We start from the raw sequence: 20,170 nt of genomic DNA on the forward strand, positions 1-20,170 counted from the left end.
AAAAAAAAAAAAAAAAAAAAAAAATCCAGAAAAAAAAATCCTGATGGTATCTGATTACAAAATTTTGGCGGCTTTTGTATAAAATTGAAAATTTTATAGATCACTACTCACTTCAACTACCATCTTCTTTGTTGTAAGAATAAATGGCCATTCTAAGATAAAAGTTTATAGGATGCTTAATATAAAAGGTTTTCATGGTTCTTCTATTTTAGAGACAAGATTACTAATTTTCTGACTCATCACAGTGTTTTTATTTGCTCCCTGGAAGAGTTTTACTATATTGCACATTATTTCCTGTATGTTGATGTTTTGCACAGTTTTATTTTACAAATTTATTTTACTTTTAAATTCATGTTGCATTTGTATCTTTTAGTTGTTGGTTGGCATTAACGGTGTTTTCTCCAGTATAGATTAAAAAAAACCACATACTTTTCCCATTCCTTCCAACCTTCCTTTGAAGTGGACTCCACTCATTCTAAAGGATCAGTTTGAATGACAAGATTAATTCCAGTACAAGTATTTAAAGACCTGAAAACAGCCCACAAGAAATTAGAAAAATAGTCATGCTGGTCGACATCTGTAATCCCAACCACATGGGAAGCAGAGGCAGGAGAATTGCAAGTTTGAGGCCAGCCTGAGTAATTTAGCAAACTCTTATCTCAAGAAAATTAGTAAGATGCAATCTCAAAATAAAAATGTCTGGGAATGTAACTCAGTAATACAGCACCTCTGGGTTTGATACTCTGTACCACAAAGCAAAACAAAACAGAAACTAGAAAGATATCCTACTTACACATAACCAGTGCAATAGATGCAACAATTGGTGTTTATTTCTATCTACATTGTATGATAAAAAACACAAATATAAATTAGCCTTTTGTTTCTTACAAGAAAAATGGCTATCTGTAATTAGAGGCCATATGCTCTCATGTAAATCTGAAAAGAAAATCTAAATTTATAACTCCTAAATAAAACAGTTAAAGCTGTGATTAACCTTTTTAAATTTTTCTTCATATAACTGCATAACGTTTTATTAGCTAGTTTCTGTCAAATTGCTGGAAAAGTTGAAAAGCAGCAATTTTTAAAATTTTTTTAATGCAAAACATTTGGTCCACATCCTGGCACCAAATCTTTTCTATCCAAATGTATCTGAACAGATTCTTGTCTCTAAATGCATTTGAAACTAAGATATTCACAGTTTTGACATGTTTTCTATCTGCACAGTAGATGCTTCTGCTGTGCTGCTAAATATTCAGCTTTAGTGAAATGGAAATGATTTATAATTTTTTTAACATTCAAACATTTTATGTTTTAGAATACTCCAAGGAAAAAGATATCCTTTTCACTGGTAGCTTTTTCATGGTTTTACATGCCTCAAATTTTTCTCAGTTCTTTCTTAAATCTATTCTTAATCATTTCTGCAATAACTGAGGCCTTTTACTGTCATATACATAGGAAATGCAGCTCAGTATTTGGGAGAGAGTGCAAGTTGTGACAGGTAGAAACAAATGAAAAGAGAAATATTAGCAGTATTCTGAGAAGCAGAAACTAATTTTCTGTTGCTATTAAATTGAAAGTGATATGTGCTAATGAAAACAGAAAATCTAGATGTGTAACAATACAAGGATTTGAAGATATAAAAAGCATAAAAGAAGTCCTTCCAACTAGATTGCAATATGAAATGACACCACTTTCAGAACAAAGTGAACTTCCAAAGAAATAGGTGGCCCACTACTGTTCTAGTGGGAAGCTGTTTTGTGAAAACAAAACAAAACAAAACAAAACAAAGAAAAAAGAAAGCTGCCAATAGTCTAGCAATGACCTAGGCTCTTTGCTGCCATGTACAGAGAAGACTCACCAGATCAGCAGGATAGGTGTGAGAGTAGAGGCTTTCATTCTCTCTATAGCAAAAGAATTTTGTGGTGAGATTCACCACCTGTATTTATGCATTTATATTTACAGTTTTATTATAAATGCACCTTAAATACATCAGTGACTATTGAGATGATGGAGGATTTTCACTTTTTAATTTGTATAATTCTGCATTGCTTATTTTTATGTGCATGTATTACTTTTCATAGATGCTGCCTTTGTAATTCATAAACAGAACTACAATATATCACATAATTTGAAAAAGAAAAAAATCAAATCTGTCCTACTTATCCATGCTGAGACAATTTATGATTAGCTTTACCCTTGAGGAAAGTTTAATAACTAAAACTTCTTTTAGAAATTTAGTAGGTCTTCCTCCAGAATAAATCACTCTAGTGTGAAATTCCAATGCAACATGGAGAATAATAAAAATCACAGCCCAGCACTTGGCCTAATCACTGCTTGTCAAGGGATGTATGATCCCAGCCCAGGGCTTGCCAGTTTCCCTATGAGCCTTGGGGACGTCATTCAATTTCTTGGTAGCAAACAATGGACAGAGAACACATACAAATGAGCAGAAAGCCTAAAAGATTCACAACTTATATTTAAGATATAAATTCAGGTAGGAATTAAAGTTGATGTGAGTACCCCTTTAATTCTGTCTTGGCATCCCCTTCCAAATTCTTTCAATTATCAAAACAAAATAATCACCCTCAATCTTCCATCTTGGTGCCAGGTATGCTGCTAGTAATTTCATACACATCTCATCTACAGTGTGTCTAAGATCTAATTCACCAGACTCATTCTTCACCAAATGTTGCAGATTGACTTCTCTGGGAAACAGATCCTAATCTAAAGTACTTGGGTGTGCGATGTTATGCACAATGCTTTTGGGATTAATACTTGTAGAGCTGTGGAGGAAGCAAAATTGGGCAGAGGGAGGAAACCGAGCTGTCTCAGGGAGCTCCGTCCACCATCCAGGCGGCCTAGAGCTGGAAATCACCTTGCAAAGTCATCCTTGGCTGGGGCTAGAGAGGGCAGCATCTTGGGTGAGGTGGCTTTCTGGTCCAGCAGTCAATGGGAGGGATACACAACAGCATGATCTTAGTCATCCTACTCCCTGCAACTGGAGGAATGAGAGCTTCCATTCTGAAAGCTGTCTCTGAGCAGGGCCTCCTGGTATTCACTACATGAAATATACCCACCTCTCTCTACAATATAATGTTGGCACCTATGGGAATAAATCATCTAAGCCCCTTGTTGTGGTTGCCTCATTTGTGCACACTTAATACACCACTGTGCATAAATATTCTCTAATTTTCAAGTACATTCTATTTGATTCTATTCAACAGTCATGTGCTGACTCACGATACACAAAGCAATGCTTCGCTCCAGTAACACAACAGTGGTTAAGGCACAATGCATAAGAACAATAATCAGGACATAAAACTATGCATGTTTTACCATGTGTGAGCTTCTGTGCATCTAATTTAATCCTCTAACAGCATCATCAGTTAAATTCCATTTTTATCCCCATTTTGCAGCTGAAGAAATTTAAGATAGGAGTTTCCATTAAAAAATTCAGATGGAGGCTTCTGACATTGTGATAAATGACATCATTCTGTATTGAATGTAGAAAATCAGAAGAGCAGTAGACTGAGGCCCAAACTTCACTGAAAGGCAAACAAAAGCAGACAAAGTGTTGGAGATAAAGGAGGAATGTGCATTGTCAGAGAGAAAAGACAGGAAAGGAGGAGAGGGGAGGGCAGTGGAGAGCAGAGAGTCGAATTTCTGGTGTTACCGGGTTAAGACAAGCTAGATAAGTACTGGAAAGTGTTTGCAGAGTTTGGCCACATGTGAGTATTGGTGACCTTTCCCAGAGTGCTGCTGGGAAGTGCAGAGGGTGGGAATCTGATTACTTTGAATTGGAAACTTTTATGGGAAGTAAAGGAGTAAAGCTATGTGGTACTGAGAATTCACTCAAGAAGGTGAAGGAAAATGCTTCCAAATTGGGACACCAATATTAAAGACATGCTGCGGTTTCTTTTTCTTTTTAACTTTTCCTAGACAATTAATATATGTCAAATATGATGGAAATATGCTCCCTGTCTTTGAGGGACTTATGCTCTAGTGCAGAAAAAAGAAATAAGAATAGTCATGCTAGCCAGGCATGGTGGCACACACTTGAAATCCCAGCACTCGGGAGGTCGAGGTAGGAAACTCACTGAGTTTGAGGCCAGCCCAGAAGAATACACAGAAGTTCAAGATCAATATGAACTACATAGTGAAACTAGGGAGACCAGGTCTCACCTCCCTACCCCCCCCCAAAAAAAAGCAGTCACAGTAAAATGGAATGGGGGCAGAAAAAGCCATGTCACTAAAGAACCATGGGGAAAGGGAGGAGAAAGCCTTGGCTTTGCTTAGAAGTCAAGGAATTGGGAGTGATGATGAACCTTTTAGAGCTTTCAATGATACCAGCAGCCCTCTGCAGCACACAAGCCATAAGTTCACCACCACTGAATTAAGTGAAGCAGCAGACCTACAAATGATCAGCAGAAAACTGAACAGCATGGAAAAACAGGGAGACATGTGAAAAATGGGCATGTTTCTGGAAATGAATGTTTTGTGGTTCAGTGCACAAAACTGGTGGAAACAAGCAACAGTAATGGAAAGGTAAGGCTGAGTTCAAATAACAAAGGGCTTTGTTTGCCACATTAGGAAATTTGAATATTTTCTGCTTTCTAAGTGATGAGAAAGCTTATGAAAAGAGGTTTAAACTAGGCAAGTCACACTGGTACAAATAACTGTGTTTTACAAATTCATAAGAGAAAAAAAGATTGGCTTGGAGAAAACAACTCAGAAGTCAAGGAGACGGGGTATGAGACCATAACTTGGGTCGTTTATGATGGAGAAATGATTCAAACAGCAAGAATGATCATGAAGAGGAGGGACAGATTTAGATAAAAACAAAGAGATAGAAGTCACAGAACAGGATATACAGACGGGGGAGGGGAGAGATGGTGAAAAGGAAAGTCCAGTAAAACATCAGATTTCTGAATTGTGGTTGAACAGGTGCTGCTAAAATTAATTAAAATATAGAACCTAAAATAATAAATTTTTCTGGTTAAAATATGAGTTTGGTCTTGAGATCCTTGTGTGGGATCCAAGAACAAAAGCAGCTAAATACTCGGCACAATATGCATGTGTAGGGTCAGAGGAAGGGTGGACCTGAAGGTGGGTGGACATTCAAGTGATGGTACTTGGAAAAGAACAAACATAGGGAGGAGAACAGACTAAAGAAAAAATCTTGGAGAATACACATTTAAGGGGCTGCAGTATCACAGTTTTTGAACCATCAATGTAGGAAAGAGCAGGAAGAAATGGCCAGTGCAACGTATAAGATTATTAAGTGGCATTGAAACTGGCATATAAAACACTTCTGTGGGTGTTCTGCCCCTAGAGTGGTAAAGAATGTATCTAGCAACATTAAGTGGTCCAGAGGGATACCTGCATAGAACCATGATGAGGGGTTTACTCTCAGAATCAGGAGGAAGAAGTGTCAAGAAGTTTAAGCGTGCAAATGAGGAAGCAGTTGAGTTTAGATTGCAGGAAGGAGGATATTAAATTGGGAAAATGGGTATTCTCATAATAAAATTATATTGCGAACTGGAACTCTTGATGGTGTTGAAAAGCAAGCACTTGATAAGAAAGAATGAAATGATCTCCAGCAGCTGTGAACTCATGATGGAATGTGAGATAAAACATTCCAGAGGCCCAGCTGCTCCAGAGAGGACAAAGTCTAGAGCCTGGCTTTCTAAGTGGAACAGAGATGAAGGTGCTTACAGTAGGGAAGATTCGCAAGCTCTCACAGTATAGAAGCATATGCATTGAATGTGCTTTACATATTTCCTGGCAGTGCCAAGCACAGATGGCCTTTCTCTTTATTGTAAAAACAATATAACCACATCATATTCCCACCACCTACATAACTCATGTTCTCAGTTGGTTTTGTTGCCTCCTGCATGGTGCACACAGTTGGAGTCACGGTTTATATATGGTTGTCTATCCTTTTATTTTAACACTGTAATATAAGCACTGTTCGGGTTATAATGTATCTTTAATAGTTAATTTATGGGTTCTTGGTAAATGTTCCAAATAACAACTTTGGTATATTCCAGATCAGAGACCAAAGATCATGTTTCAAAAGATTCTTACTAGCACAACACTCACTATTGGAAACTATTCCAAGATCCCTATTTGTTTTGCTTTTTAAAAGATTTTTTCACCACCCTTAATTCTAACTTAATGAGAATTTTTTTTCACATGTCTTAGGATTCAGTCTTGCCAAAGAAGACTGTGGGAGTTCAACAATGGGATAAATACAAATAGGGTTTTCAAAAATTTAAATCTCTTCCAACATGAGAGAAGACAAGTGATGTCCTTTGACCCCAGGTAGAAAAATGAGAATGCAATAAAGTATCATCACTTTCTTATTTTGCACCCCAGGATACAGACATCCATTTCTTTTTCTTTTCTTTTCTTTTTTTGAGACAGGGTCTCACTATGTAGTTGAGACAGACCTGGAACTAACTATGTAGCGCAGGCTGGTCTCAAACTCACAGCAATCCTCCTGCCTCAGCCTGCCAAGTGCTGGGATTACAGGCATGCACCACCATGCTGGGCCCAGACATCCATTTATAAAGGGAAGCCATAGCTCTTTGGTGGGAGAAGCAGAAGGAAACCCATCTGCTAGTCATTCTCGCCCAGCTAGAGACCTTGATTTTTAATTCTGAACAACTTTGTAATATTCCTGGCTTCAAAGGGCTGAAGAATGAAGTTGATTGAAAGAAAACAGTGACACTTGCAACATCAAGGTAAGAAAAGTCTGGCCATGGGTCTCTTAACAGTAAGACAAAAAAAAATGAGTCATGTCATTGTTTACTCCTGATAATTTGGTTGAGGTTTTACAATTCTCTTTGGTTTCATCTATGATTTGGAGTGTTCTAAAATTGTTGCTTGGAACATTTAGCAGGAACCCCTAAATTAATTATAAAAGCTATGGTATAACATGAAAAATGCTTGTTATCATTTAAAACAAAAGGTTAGACAGAGATATATAAGACATGGCTGCAACTGTGTGCATCATGTGGGAGGCAGCACAACCCAGAACATGAGTTGTGTAGGTGGTGGGACTATGCGTAATCCAACCCCTCTGTTTTCCAAAATGTAGTTATATTGTTTTTACAACAAAGAGAAAGGCCATCTGTGCTTGGCACTGCCAGGAAATATGTAAAGCACATTCAATGCATATGCTTCTATACTGTGAGAGCTTGCGAATATTCTCTACTGTAAGCACCTTCATCTCTGTTCCACTTAGAAAGTCAGGTTCTAGACTTTGTCCTCTCTGGAGCAGCTGGGCCTCTGGAATCTTGTACCTCACATTCCATCATGAGCCTAGAGCTGCTGGAGATCATTTCATTCTTTCTTATCACAGTGCTTGCTTTTCAGCACCATCAAGAGTTCTAGCCCCTTCACAGTCTTACATTATTACTACATGCGTTTCTCTTCAACTTTGACATCTCCAGATCTTTGGCTCATCAATCCTACTAGGATGATTGCTATAACTTCTTTTTAATATTTCCTTATTTAAATTCCAAATCATTGATTTTTTTCCTCCACAATTATATGTGGAGAACTTCCAATTTTGTAGGTAAATTAAGAGAATCCCACATAGAAAGCAACTTTGACACCTACTTATAATAGAAATTGGTAATAGTCTATCCTATATCTTTCCTTACTAATCTATCCAATTTTTTCAGCATTATAATGTATATAACTAAAAGTTATAATCTCAAAGCCTACAAATTGAAGTGACCAAGGAGATACATGTAGTGATTATGTGGGTGTGTTTTCTAGTAACCTCTTTAAAGGGAAATGACTCATTTTTAGCTGACGTATGAAGTCTGGATCAGTAGCAGAAATTTTATTACTATAAGAAAACATTAACAAGTCTCTGCATACCAAGAATAGTGAAGCAGACACCTAGAAGGAGCATGGGTTGACGACACTGCACAATTACTACCTAGCTCTGGACTTCCCACTTGTAGACATTTGTTTACAACATGAATATTAGGCAAGCACTGTACCACTGAGATACATCACCTGCCCTCAACTTTCATAAAAAATGAGAAAAAATAAAACTCTATCTTTTAATCATTGATAGATATCATATCACTGTTACTAAAAAATGGGCAATTCCTAACAGATATACAGTTTCATCCATTCATTCACTACCAAGCACTTGTGGGTTGCCTATTCTGTTAGCACTGTTAGGAGATTGAGTAAAATCAAAAGAAGTATAAGAATAGATCTAGAGTACAAGTAAATCTCCATTTTGTCTAATTAAGAAAAATCCATACTGAAAAAGAATTATAATGGACTTCACAGAAATCAATGATTTTTTCCCCAGATACAATAAAAGTCACAGGCAATACACACTGTGGGTTATCAAAGATGGCAGAGGTAAAAAGGAGGACTTAGCGATTGGTAAAGGAAGTGATCGGGCTTGAGGTGCACGTGAACCTCAACAAGAACAGATTCAGCACACAGCTGCAGCAAGGTAGCTTCTCCTGTGGGAGGAAAATCATGGCCAATGGGTCAGAGAGGAAAATTAAAATCTTCAGTACAGGAAATGCTACAGACTGAAGCCTGACTGTACTCATCCTCTTATAAGACAGCCTCTCTGTTTTGAGGATTTCCTCTTTGAAAATCAACACTTGTTTACTGCAGGCTTGGAGACTGTTAGCTGAACTCTAAAACAGTCAGTGGCACTGGAGTTTTATTATTGTACATCATCCTTCCTTCATGAGGACGTTAGAATAAAAATAATTATACATGGAAATGAGGTTTCACAGCCCTTTGTCTTCACACCCCAAGTTATCTGCTAATGCGCAAAGAATCTTTGTGGAATGAAATCACTCTTCCTGATACACTTTATTGGGTTTCCCTGGACCTGGTGGGAAGTGCCTCTGGCTTGCTTTGTTCAGTGACTGTCTCACTATGTTTTTGCCCTGTTGTGTTGTATTGGCTAATGTGTTATGCTGTCACAGAAGATTCTGTTGTAATATTTTATGAAATAATGCTTTAAATGGAATGCACTCATCTTCCCATGGTCATAGTTCAGAATTTACACTGGTTGCTTAGTCACTTAAGCTGCCCACAAGCAATATTTAATCACTTGTGTAAGAAAGAAAAAAAAAACTACCTATATTAAAAACTAAAGCATTTCTACTTGTCCCTTTTATGTCCCGTACAGATCCTAACATGTCTCTGAGCCTCTGGTTAACTGATCCTTCTCAATACTTTCTTTTCCCATGACTCAGTTCCTGTCTCTATAGTATTAAACTGTGTTACTCGGATTTCTTCCACAGCCATTTAGTATTTCAGTATAAGGCTAATCTTTCAGTAACTCAATTCTTTGAATAAAGGCCTTAACCTGCACAAATATGTTAGCCTGTTTTGGTTTCGACAGCCTGACATAACTTTCTAAAACTTGGTATTGTTTTTAAAAAAGACAAAAGTCATATTGCTAGGTACAGCCAAGACTAAACTTGCACAATCTAGGAAAGGCTCTCGGGAGATGGGAGAAAGTGCACTTGTATTCATTTCTGTTCCAAGACAAGAGTGTACTGTCCTTGTATTCACTTTGTTTTGCCCCTCTCCTAGCATTGGTCGCAAAGACTAGAATCTTTCTCCAATTTACAGGCACCATGCCTAATGTTTTTGCAGTGGAGTGCAATCATTTAGATAATGGCATCCATCAAAACACAGACATGGAAGGTTCTTAAGTCTTCAGATAAGTTTACTAGTTGCAATGGAAAAATCCTATGAGGAATATTTAAAGGCAAACTAACATAATGCAGCTGTATAATGCAAGTTCTTATCTAAGATCTTACAACACATGAAAAGTTAACTATTCTATTGTAATTGGAACCCCTACCAGCTTTGAGAGGAAAATTTGCCACTTTCTATGAGGAAGATTAGAGGCTGTTTCTAGCAAGGCAGAAACCGGTCATTAAAGTTTTCTAGTTAAATAAAGACTGTGTGTTACTGTGGATGTGTAAGCAATTAGCACCTGCCACCACACACAGAGCACATAAATGTTATCTCAGGAGAAATGTGGGCATAAGTAAAATCATATCCATACTTATTTTACTGCCTTTCAAGACTAACAAGTGCCCCAAAACATCCCCAATGAGACCAAGGAACTTCAATTCAATTTTTAAAATTTTCTCAGGAAGTCTATGTGAATTTTGAGTGTGAACAGTGTTTCAAATCCCCGTTTTCTCATTCCCTGGCTGTAGATCATGAGCAAATCAAATGAACACTGGGGTCAAGATTTTTAGCAATTATAGCCCACAAAATCAATACTGGTATAAATAAAACTAATCACCATGTTTTTTCCAAAATACACATGCGCACATGTATGTACATGCATGAGGGATGGCAGTGGTACAAAGAGAGGTAAACAGATGAAGAAAATGATGTAATGAGTCTGTGTTTTGGAGGAGACCTACAGAGACAGGATTTTAATACATTATTGTTTCATCATTCCAGATATAATATAAAACTTACCCGAGCTATGGTTTTTATATCAGGAGTCAGCTTGCATTCAGAGGGACATGTTGTTTTAACTTCCCAGAGAATGGACATGATCTTTTCTTCCAGGAGAGAGAGGCTGATTGTTCATCAGTCATATTTTCTCTGAGAAACTGACCAGTCTGAGTTTCCCTGGCTGAGCTACTGCTGAAAATTTTTGCAAGAACTTTGGTAATTCAGTCATTGAGTGGAAAGAAGTAGAACCTGTGAAGGAGGGGGAGTAGGCAAACATTTTCTCCTTCATTCCTGACTACATGACATTATTAATTTTTCCAAGTCAAGAACTATTGCTGAGAACAATGCAGAGATCTCCCTTACTAATGTACTGTCTTTGATGCTTGACATTTCAACATGAGGGTCTGGTGTGGATATATGGTACACTGCCTAGTTCCCCCATTTTAGATATGAGATATTGGTTCCTCTGTTGCTGGAAGAGTTGCCTGGTAAGGACTCTCTCAATTCATTCTCATGCACTGCCATCAGTCCAAGGGCTCTGCCTCCCTCTCCTAGGGCAGCCAGGATCCACTGACTTCTGGAGAAGCAGGCACAGAGGCCCTGCACCCTTCCTTTAATTCAGAAGGGCTATTCTAGCTCTAGAGAAACCGAAGGAATCTGTTGAGGCCTGTGTTGCAACTGCATTACAGTTGAAGTCCTCTGTCTCCTCTGAACAGATGCTGGTTCTTCCCTGCTTCCTGAATGTTATCTCAAGTGTTTGTGAGAGATCTCCCCAGTTAACTTCCTGCATGTAAATCTCCATCTAAGAACCTAAGTCAACTAAACAGCCTATGACAGTAGCCTTGGACAGTAATAGGCAGAATCTGGTAGGATTTGGCTGCTAGTAAAGCTCATGACAGTCCATTAATCATGTGCATAGCTCTTCAGCAAGGACCTTGAGGGATACGGAGGTTAGGTCTGGGAGTACCTGTTACCAAAGTTTGATGGGAAAACAACATTTTTCATAACAGGCAGCCTAGTGGATAGATTAAGCACCAGGGCTCTGGAGCTGACTGCCTGGGAAGAATTCTGCCTCTTCATCTCTTGCTGATTGCAACACATTGGATGAATCCTTTAACTTCTGTGTGATTTAGCATCCTCCTCTATATATTGAGAAATAAAGTCCCTATCTCATAAACTTGTTGGGAGAATGAAATAAGTCAACATGTGCAAAACACTTAAATTGGTTCTATCACATGGCACACATTCAGCATATACTAGGTTGGATAGTTTGTATGTGTGTATAATAGTCATCTTTGGGGCATTGTAACAAAACACCTGGGGCAGCTAGTTTATTACAAAAAGAAATGTATTTAGCTCATAGGTTTGAAATTCAAAGCCCAAGATTAGTCATTCCATTGGTCTGGCCTTTGGTGAGGATGGAGAATGATGATATTTCATAGCAAGAACATACACAGGGCAAGAAGTTACATCTCAAACAAGACCAGAAATGATAGGCAGGGTCACATAATCCCTTTCAAGGACGCAACTCCAGTGACCTGAGGATTCCCCATAAGAACCCACCTTTTAAGTGCCCATAGCACTTCCTAATACCACCACTCTGTGGACCAAGTATTTACCATATGGACCCTTGGAATAATTAAACTACATTCAAAGCACGGCACTGTATATCCAGAAATACCCAGGTAATCAGAGCACTTATATCAGTTGCACATTTTAATCTGCATTGTTCAAAACAGTAAATTCCTTCAGAACGAAGTTAATACACTTAATGATTACATAAACCCTAATCTATACATTCATACATTTATATACATCTATGTAATTGTAAATGTACATGTGTATTAGAAATTGTGTCGAGCTGTCTAAAGCTTTTTGTGCATGGACACCTTAGGGAGAGATGCCAAAATTTTAATGACCCTGAACACACAGCAGTAGGAAAGGACAAGCACTGGCCTGCTGATCTCACCAGTATTCTGTTCTCTCCCTGCCAGCTCTGATCCTTGACTTTGAGACAGCTTCTCTCTCTCTCTCTCAAAAATAAAAAGAATAACCCTGTTGTCTTGCAGGGTACTAACTCTGACATGTTATATTCATGAAAGGACTGAAACAAAATGCCTACTAGATATCAAAATTTAATCTTTCTTTAATATTAAGGTTGCATAAAGTGCTTGAAATCACCAAGTTGGTGGATAAAAATAAGTTAACAAGTAATTTCTAAAAAAATTCATCCATTAGGAAAATATGATATCCTTATTACACACAACATCTTTATGAGTACTTTTTTAACCCTTTAAAAGAAATATTACAGGGCTGGGGATTTACCTCAGTGGTTTTGCCAACTGCCTTGTAAGCACAAGGGCCAGAGTTCAATCCCCAGTAAAAATAAAACATAAATAAATAAATAAATGAGACATTACAGAAACAACATAAAAATTTAAAGTTTTAGAAGAACTCCCTCACTTTATTATTATTATTATTATTATTATTATTATTATTATTATTATTACTTTGGGGGGGCAATACTGGGGATTGAACCCAGGGCCTTTTCTCCTCTGTGCTCTATTCCCAGCTCTTTCTGTATTTTATTTTATTTTTCTCATTGAGTTTATTGGTACATTTTAGGTATACAGTACAGTTACATTCATCATTGGGATCTTGAGCCTTTACGTGACAGGTCTTGGTTCTCATTTTTTCCCCTTATCCCTGCCCTCCCTTCACTTCCTCCTCCCTTCCCTATTTACAAAAACTTTATTTCATTTTTTTGTTTTCTCAGATTTTTTTCTTTTCCCTTATTTCCTTTTCCCTATCCTTCCCACTTCCCCTACACCTTTAGCCCTTTTCTTCCCATTTCACATTGTCAATTACACCATTAGGATTTTATTTACAATTATAGTTTTTCACACCAGAGAAACTATCCAGTATTTACACATGTGACTTAGCTGTTTCACTTAAAAGTATAGCCTCAATATTCATCCATTTTCCTATGAATGACTCTAACTTCTCATTCTTTATGGTTGAGTAGAACATTTTATAGAAAAACCACATCTTCTTTATCCAGTCTCCAACTGATGGGCAAATGGGCTGTCTCCAAGTTTTAGCTACTAGAAACTGTGCTGCTATAAACATGGGTACAGATGTATCACTGTGGTATGATTCTTTTAATTCATTTGGAAAGATGCGCAGCAGAGGGATGGCTGGGTCAAATGGAACCTGTAATCCTAGTTCTGTGAGGTATCTCCATATTGATTTCCATAGTGGTTGCACCAGTCTTCACTCCCACCAACAATGGAGAAGGGTTCCTTTCTCCCCCACAACCCTGCCAACATTTGTTATTGATTGATTTCTTCATAGTAGCCATTCTTTCTGGGGGTGAGGTGGAATCTCAAAGTTGTTTTCATCTGCGTCTCTCGAATGACCAGTGATGTGGAACATTTTTTCACATATTTACTTGATGCTTTTACTTTTTTGTCTGAAAAATGTCTCTTCATTTCAGATGCCCATTTTTGAATCAGGTCTTCATATTTGGGGGGGTGATTGTTTTGAGTTCTTTATATATTCTAGATAATAGTCCTTTGCCTGAGGAGCAGCTGGTAAAAATTTTTTCCCACATTGTAGGTTGTCTCTTAGTTCTGTTGAGGGTTTCTTTTGCAGTGCAGAAGCTTCTTCATAAGATGAGATCTCCCTTCATTCTTTGTGCTAGTTCCCGTGCTACTGAGGATTTGTTCATAAAGTATTTTCCTATGCCAATGTCTTCAAGGGTTCTAACTTCTCTTCCAGCAAATTTAGTGTACCTTTTAAAATATTTAGATCTTTAGTCCACTTGATTTTAGTTTAGTGCATGATGAAAGATAAGGGACTAGTTTTAATCTTTGGCAGGTTGAAATCCAGTTTTTCCAACACCATTTATTAAAGAGTCTATCTTTCCTCCACTGAGGATGGTTGGCTCCTTTGTCAAAGATGAGGTAGCTGAGTACACCTGGGGTTGTTTCTGTATCTTTCAATCTATTCCACTGATCCTCAGGACTGTTTGCCGGTACCATGCTGTTTTTATCACAGTGGCTTTGTGGTATAGCTTCAAATTGGAAATTATTATACCCGCTGCTATGTCTCTGTTGCCTAGGATGGCTTTTGCTATTCTAGGTCTCTTATGGTTCCAAATGAATTTTTGGATTATGTTTTCTAGTTCTGCGAAATATACTGTTGGAATTTCAATCGGCATTGCATTGAATCTGTATAGCAGTTTTGGTAGTATGGGCATTTTCATTACATTGATTCTTTCTACCCAGGAGCAAGGGATATCTTTCAATTTTTTTATATCCTCTTCAATCTCTTTTTTCAGAGTGCTATAATTTTCAGTGTAGAGGTCTTTTATATCTTTCGTTAGATTGATACCTAGATACTTCATTTTTTTGGATGCTATTATGAAAGGAATTGTTTCCCTAATTTCTCTCTCAGTGAGTCTGTTATTTGTGTTCAAGAAGGCTATTGATTTTTGAGTGTTGACCTTGTATCCAGCTACTCTGCTAAAAGTGTCAATTAAGCCTAGAAGTCTTTTGGTGGAGTTTTTTGGATCTTCAATGTAGAGTACCATATTGTCAGCAAATAATGACAGTCTAACTTCTTCCTTTCCTATCTTTATTGCTTTTATTTCTTTCTCTTGCCTAATTGCTGTGGGTAATATTTCTAGAACTATATTGAAGAGGAGTGGTGATAGTGGGCATCCTTGTCTTGTTCCTGATTTTAACATGAAGGTTTTTAGTTTTTGGCCATTTAATATGATGTTGGCTGTTGGTTTTTCATAGATAGCCTTTATTAAATTGAGGTATAGACCATCTATTCCAATTTTTCCAGGGTTTTTTATCATGAATCAGTGTTGAATTGTCAAATGCTTTTTCTCCATCTATAGAGAGGATCATATGCTTTTTGTCCTTGACTCTGTTAATATAGTGTATTACATTGATTGATTCATGTATGCTGAATCATCCTTGCATCCCTGGAATAAATCCGACTTGGTCAGGGTGTATGATCTTCTTGATGACCCTCTGTATTCTGTTGCTAGCATCTTATTAAGGATTTTTGCATCTATATTCATTAAGGAGATTGGCCTATAGTTCTCTTTTTTAGTCGGGTCTTTCCCTGGTTTGGAAATCAAAGTAACACTTGCTTCCAGGAATGAATCTGGAAGTATTGCTTCCCTTTCAATTTCATTGAAAAGTTTAAAGAGTATTGGCAGTAGTTCTCCTCTAAATATTTTGTAAAATTCAGCAGTGAATCCAGCAGGACCTGGGCTTATCTTCATTGATAAACTTTTAATTACATTTTCAATTTCACTGATTGAAATTGGGGTGTTTAGAATTTTTTTCTCTTCTTCATTCAACTTTGGAAATTCCTAAGTATCTAGAAATCTGTCCATTTCTTCTGTGTTTTCCATTTTACTAGAGTACAGGTTCCCAAAGTAGGTATTGACTATCCTCTGGATTTCTGCTGGATCTGTTGTGACTTCACCTTTTATGTTCCTAATTGAATGGATCTGAGCCTTTTCTGTTTTTGACAAGGTTAGCTAAGGGTTTTTCTTTTTTTTCAGCTTTAATTGAGTTTATTGGTACATTTTAGGGATACAGTACAGTTACATTCATTGTTGGGAATTTGTACCTCTACATGACATGTCTTGGTTCTCATTTTTCCCCTTGCCCCTGCCCTCCCTTCACCCCCTCCTCCCCTCCCCATCTACAAACACTTTATTTCCATCTTTTCATTATTTCACATTTTTTTCTTTTCCAGCTAAGGGTTTTTCGATTTTATTTGTTCTTTCAAAAAACCAACTCTTTGATTCATTGATTTTTTTTTGTATCATTTTCTTAGTTTCCATTGCATTGATTTCTGCTTTAATCTTTATGATTTCCTCTGTTGTGTTTTTCTTGCTCTTCTTTTTCTAGGAGTTTAAGATTCATCATTAGGTTGTTTATTTGAGCTTGTCCTGTTTTCCTAGTGTGGGCATTCACTGCTATGAATTTTCCATGTAGAACTGCTTTCATTGTGTACCACAGATTCCTGTATGTTGTATTGGCATTATCATTTATTTGTAAAAACTGTCTAATTTCTTTTTTAATTTCCTCTGTGACCCATTGATTGTTCAGGACAGTGTTCAATTTCCATGTTTATGAAGTTCCTATGGTTTCTTATGCTATTGATCTCCAGCTTAATTGCACTATGGTCTGATAATATACAGTGGATAACTTCAATTCCTTTGCATTTATTCAAGTGTATTCTATGAGCTAGTATGTGGTCTATTTCAGGGAATGACTATTGTGCAGCCAAAAAGAATGTATATTCTGATTTTTGGGGTGGAACACTCTACAGATGTCTATTAAGTCCATATGTTCAAAAGCTTGGTTCAGTTCTAATATTTCATTGTCGGTTTTTGCCTAGATGATCTGTCTATTTCTGATAGTGGGGTGTTTAGGTCCCGCACTACAATTGTGTTTGTGCTTATTCATTTTTTCATGTTACTTAATATTTGTTTTATATAGTTGGGGGCTTTAATATTTGGTGCATATATATTTATGACTATCATCTCTTCCTCTTGAATTGTTCCCTTTACATGTAGCGGCCTTGTCTCTTTTTTAAAAAATTTGTCTCTCTTAATCAGTTTTGGTTTGAAATTTACTTTGTCTGCAAGTAATTTAGCTACCCCTGCTTTTTTCTGGGCTCCTATCACATGGAGAACTGTTTTCCATCCTTTCACTTTCAGTCTATGGGCTTCTTTTTTGCACTAGATGTGTTTCTTGCATACAACATATTGTTAGATTTTGCTTTTTAATCCATTCTGCCAGTCTATTTCTCTTGATTGATGATTTGAGGCCATTGACATTAATGGCTATAACTGATATGTACTGACTTATTATTGTCATGTTATTGTCTTTTTGTTGATCTTTTAATATTTCCCCTTCTCCCTTTAGTTTCTTGCCTTGCCTATTTGATTTGCTCTGTTGGGCTTCATAGTATTGTGACCTTCATTGTCTTTTTCTAAGATATTATTTAAAAATATGGACTGCTTCACAAATCTGTGTGTCATCCTTGTGCAGGGGCCATGCTAATCTTCTCTGTATCGTTCCTATTCTAGTACATGCACTGCCGAAGCGAGCACTCTTTCTGTATTTTGAAAGTGTTTTACTAAGTTGCTAAATTGCCCAGACTGGGCACAAACTTGAAATTTTCAGTCCCTACAGAGTGCTGGGATTACAAGCAGATGCCACCATACCTAGCTTCCCTCACTTTATGAACAAGGAAACCAAGACTTGGAAAGATTAAGTGACTTGCTCGTGATCATATAGAATTTTCAAATGTTTTATGAAGTTCTGAGGATAAAACGAACATCAGATAAATACACTACAAATACTTAATTACTTGCATACATCTTGAACTATCTAATTTAAGTTAGCACTGTAGAGAGTCTAAAGGAAATCTGGTGTGTAGGATGCAAAAAATAAACCAGCTCCAGCACATGAAAAAAAATGACTGGACACTCGTCAAGGGTTTTACATTGTGTATTTCTAGACTAGATGTGCATAGAAAACAGAGGGGGATAAAACGCCAGTCATTGTCCATGTCAAACAACTCAGAAAACATCACAATATAGCTGAAAAACTGGCTTGGGAAATGAAAGTGGTACAAGCTTTGTTATTCAAAACAAGGAATAATAACAATAATAAACATTAGTAGGATGCTGTACAGATTACAAAGTATTTTCAAACACAACTCTTCGCATCCTTATGATGCAAAACCACCAGATGCGTAGGCTTGTTGTTATTATTACTGCTTCTGTCTCCCAGTGAATAGATTTAGACTGGCTAAGAGAATTTCTCCAGATCACACATCTGAGCCAGGAATCTCATACCTGAGTACTCCAAGCTCTGGATGCAGCTCCTATTCAGAGCTGCTTATCAGCACAATACCTTAGTTTGATGGTCTCTGCTGAGCTCTTTCATCACAATTTAGTATGTAAGATAGGTCAAAAGTAAAGTCCAAAATGGGAAACACTTCACACAGATTATCTCTCTGCCCAGAATAAGGTCAAGGTCATTCATTTAGTATCAAAGAATTTTTATGGGGATATGTGAAGGATCACAAATGAAATTCTTTACAGACTATCTGATTTAAATTAATGGTCTAATAAGCATTTAGGGTATAGCTAAGGAAATTTTGTGGTCTTGTGCTTAATAAATTCAGCTTTTGTTTCCTGTGAGATAAAGATCACTGAGATTCTTTCTTCAAGAACTTTCCATGAAAGAGAAGTTAAAGGATTTGGAGTGAGGGGCAGGGCAACTGAATAAGTGATCGACCTAGAATTCTAAGTAGGAAAACAAGGATTGTATCAGCTGAAATCTCTTTCATGATTTAATTTCCTGGAGGCCCATCCTGCCCCCTGAGCACTAGATATTTTTACTTCCTGCCCTAAGCATGGGCTTCTCTGAAGAGACAGCCATAACAGTGACCTTCAATGATTATTTTTTACAATCCTGTGTTTACACAAAAAGTGTTCAAAGCCAATCTACAAAGGATTCTATGCTTGCCTGAGTGCGCATTGTGGCAGAGACCTAAACCAAAGAAAAATTATGGCTACCCTATTCCTTCAGGGAAATGTGGGTTAGATTCCTTGTTTGTTGAATATTCTGCTTCATTTTCTTAAACTCAAAGCCATTTTCAGTTTTTAAATTCTGCATTACTAAAACCCACAAAGAATATCAAATCTGAACTTGTGAATATGATACATTCAGAGTATAAATATGTGATATGATTTGGAAAGTATATATTTGGTTACTGCTATGTGGATCTCACATTTGTTCCAATATGATTTGTGCCACACTATTCTTCAATCGTTCTACTTACTAGCTATTCTGATCTCTAGGGTGTCCATTTATGTCATGCTGGAGGGGAGCATAACATTAGGAACAGATTTTTCTCAGAGAAAATGGGAAATCTGCATGAAGATTTTAAGCAGACCTTTTAATGCAATTCAATCTAGAACACAGAATTACTTCACTCTGACTGAAGAAGTAAATATACGACTCTACTCACAGATGTAACTAAAAATTACAACCTATACCTCGTCACTGCCATTGACTCAGAGATATTCTAAAATGGTTTCTTAAAATGATGATTCCTTACTTTTGTAATTTAATGGAACTGTGAGTAAAATGGAACACTACTGCATTCCTAGGCAATTTAGGATGGTTAGTGACATTGGTTGGAACTTGAGGAAAGTTTATAATTACATTTAAATATATTCATAAGCACATACACAAATTTCTATTCATTTTGTTTCTATTCACTTTGTTCCCTTTTGAAAACAGGCAAATAACACTAGTCTACAAAAAATCCTGGATTCCTTTTCAGAAGTGTGACTGAGTGCTGAAAACTCATTTTATAAGTACAACTTGAATCACTTTTTACCTAAATGAATAATTGATAGTTGTCAAAAAAAATCATCTGCCACTTTCCTATCCTTTAGCCCAGTTTCAGCTTTTCCTTGTGCATCTGTCATCTTTTCATCTAAAAATGTTTTACAATTTTTGAAGTTTTAATTCACCCATAAAAGTTTAAAATCAACCGAATTCTAGTAGTGATCCCAGCTAATCCCACTGCTTGCACTTCTCTCTCTCTCTTTTTTTTTTTTTTTTTT

At 37.0% G+C, this 20,170-nt stretch overlaps 1 protein-coding gene and 1 non-coding gene across 2 annotated transcripts in view; both read right to left on the reverse strand.

Moving 5' to 3' along the window:
* The window catches only part of Lmntd1 (lamin tail domain containing 1), a 384,388-nt gene that overhangs the window by 336,112 nt on the left and 28,106 nt on the right, over positions 1–20,170 (reverse strand). The window lies entirely within an intron of this gene.
* LOC117287015 lies at positions 17,529–17,633 on the reverse strand. The gene has a single exon (XR_004518196.1). It is a non-coding gene; the product is annotated as a U6 spliceosomal RNA (small nuclear RNA).

Source organism: Fukomys damarensis, unplaced genomic scaffold, assembly GCF_012274545.1.
Source record: "Fukomys damarensis isolate Sample0158 unplaced genomic scaffold, DMR_v1.0_HiC HiC_scaffold_19, whole genome shotgun sequence".
NCBI lineage: Eukaryota > Metazoa > Chordata > Mammalia > Rodentia > Bathyergidae > Fukomys > Fukomys damarensis.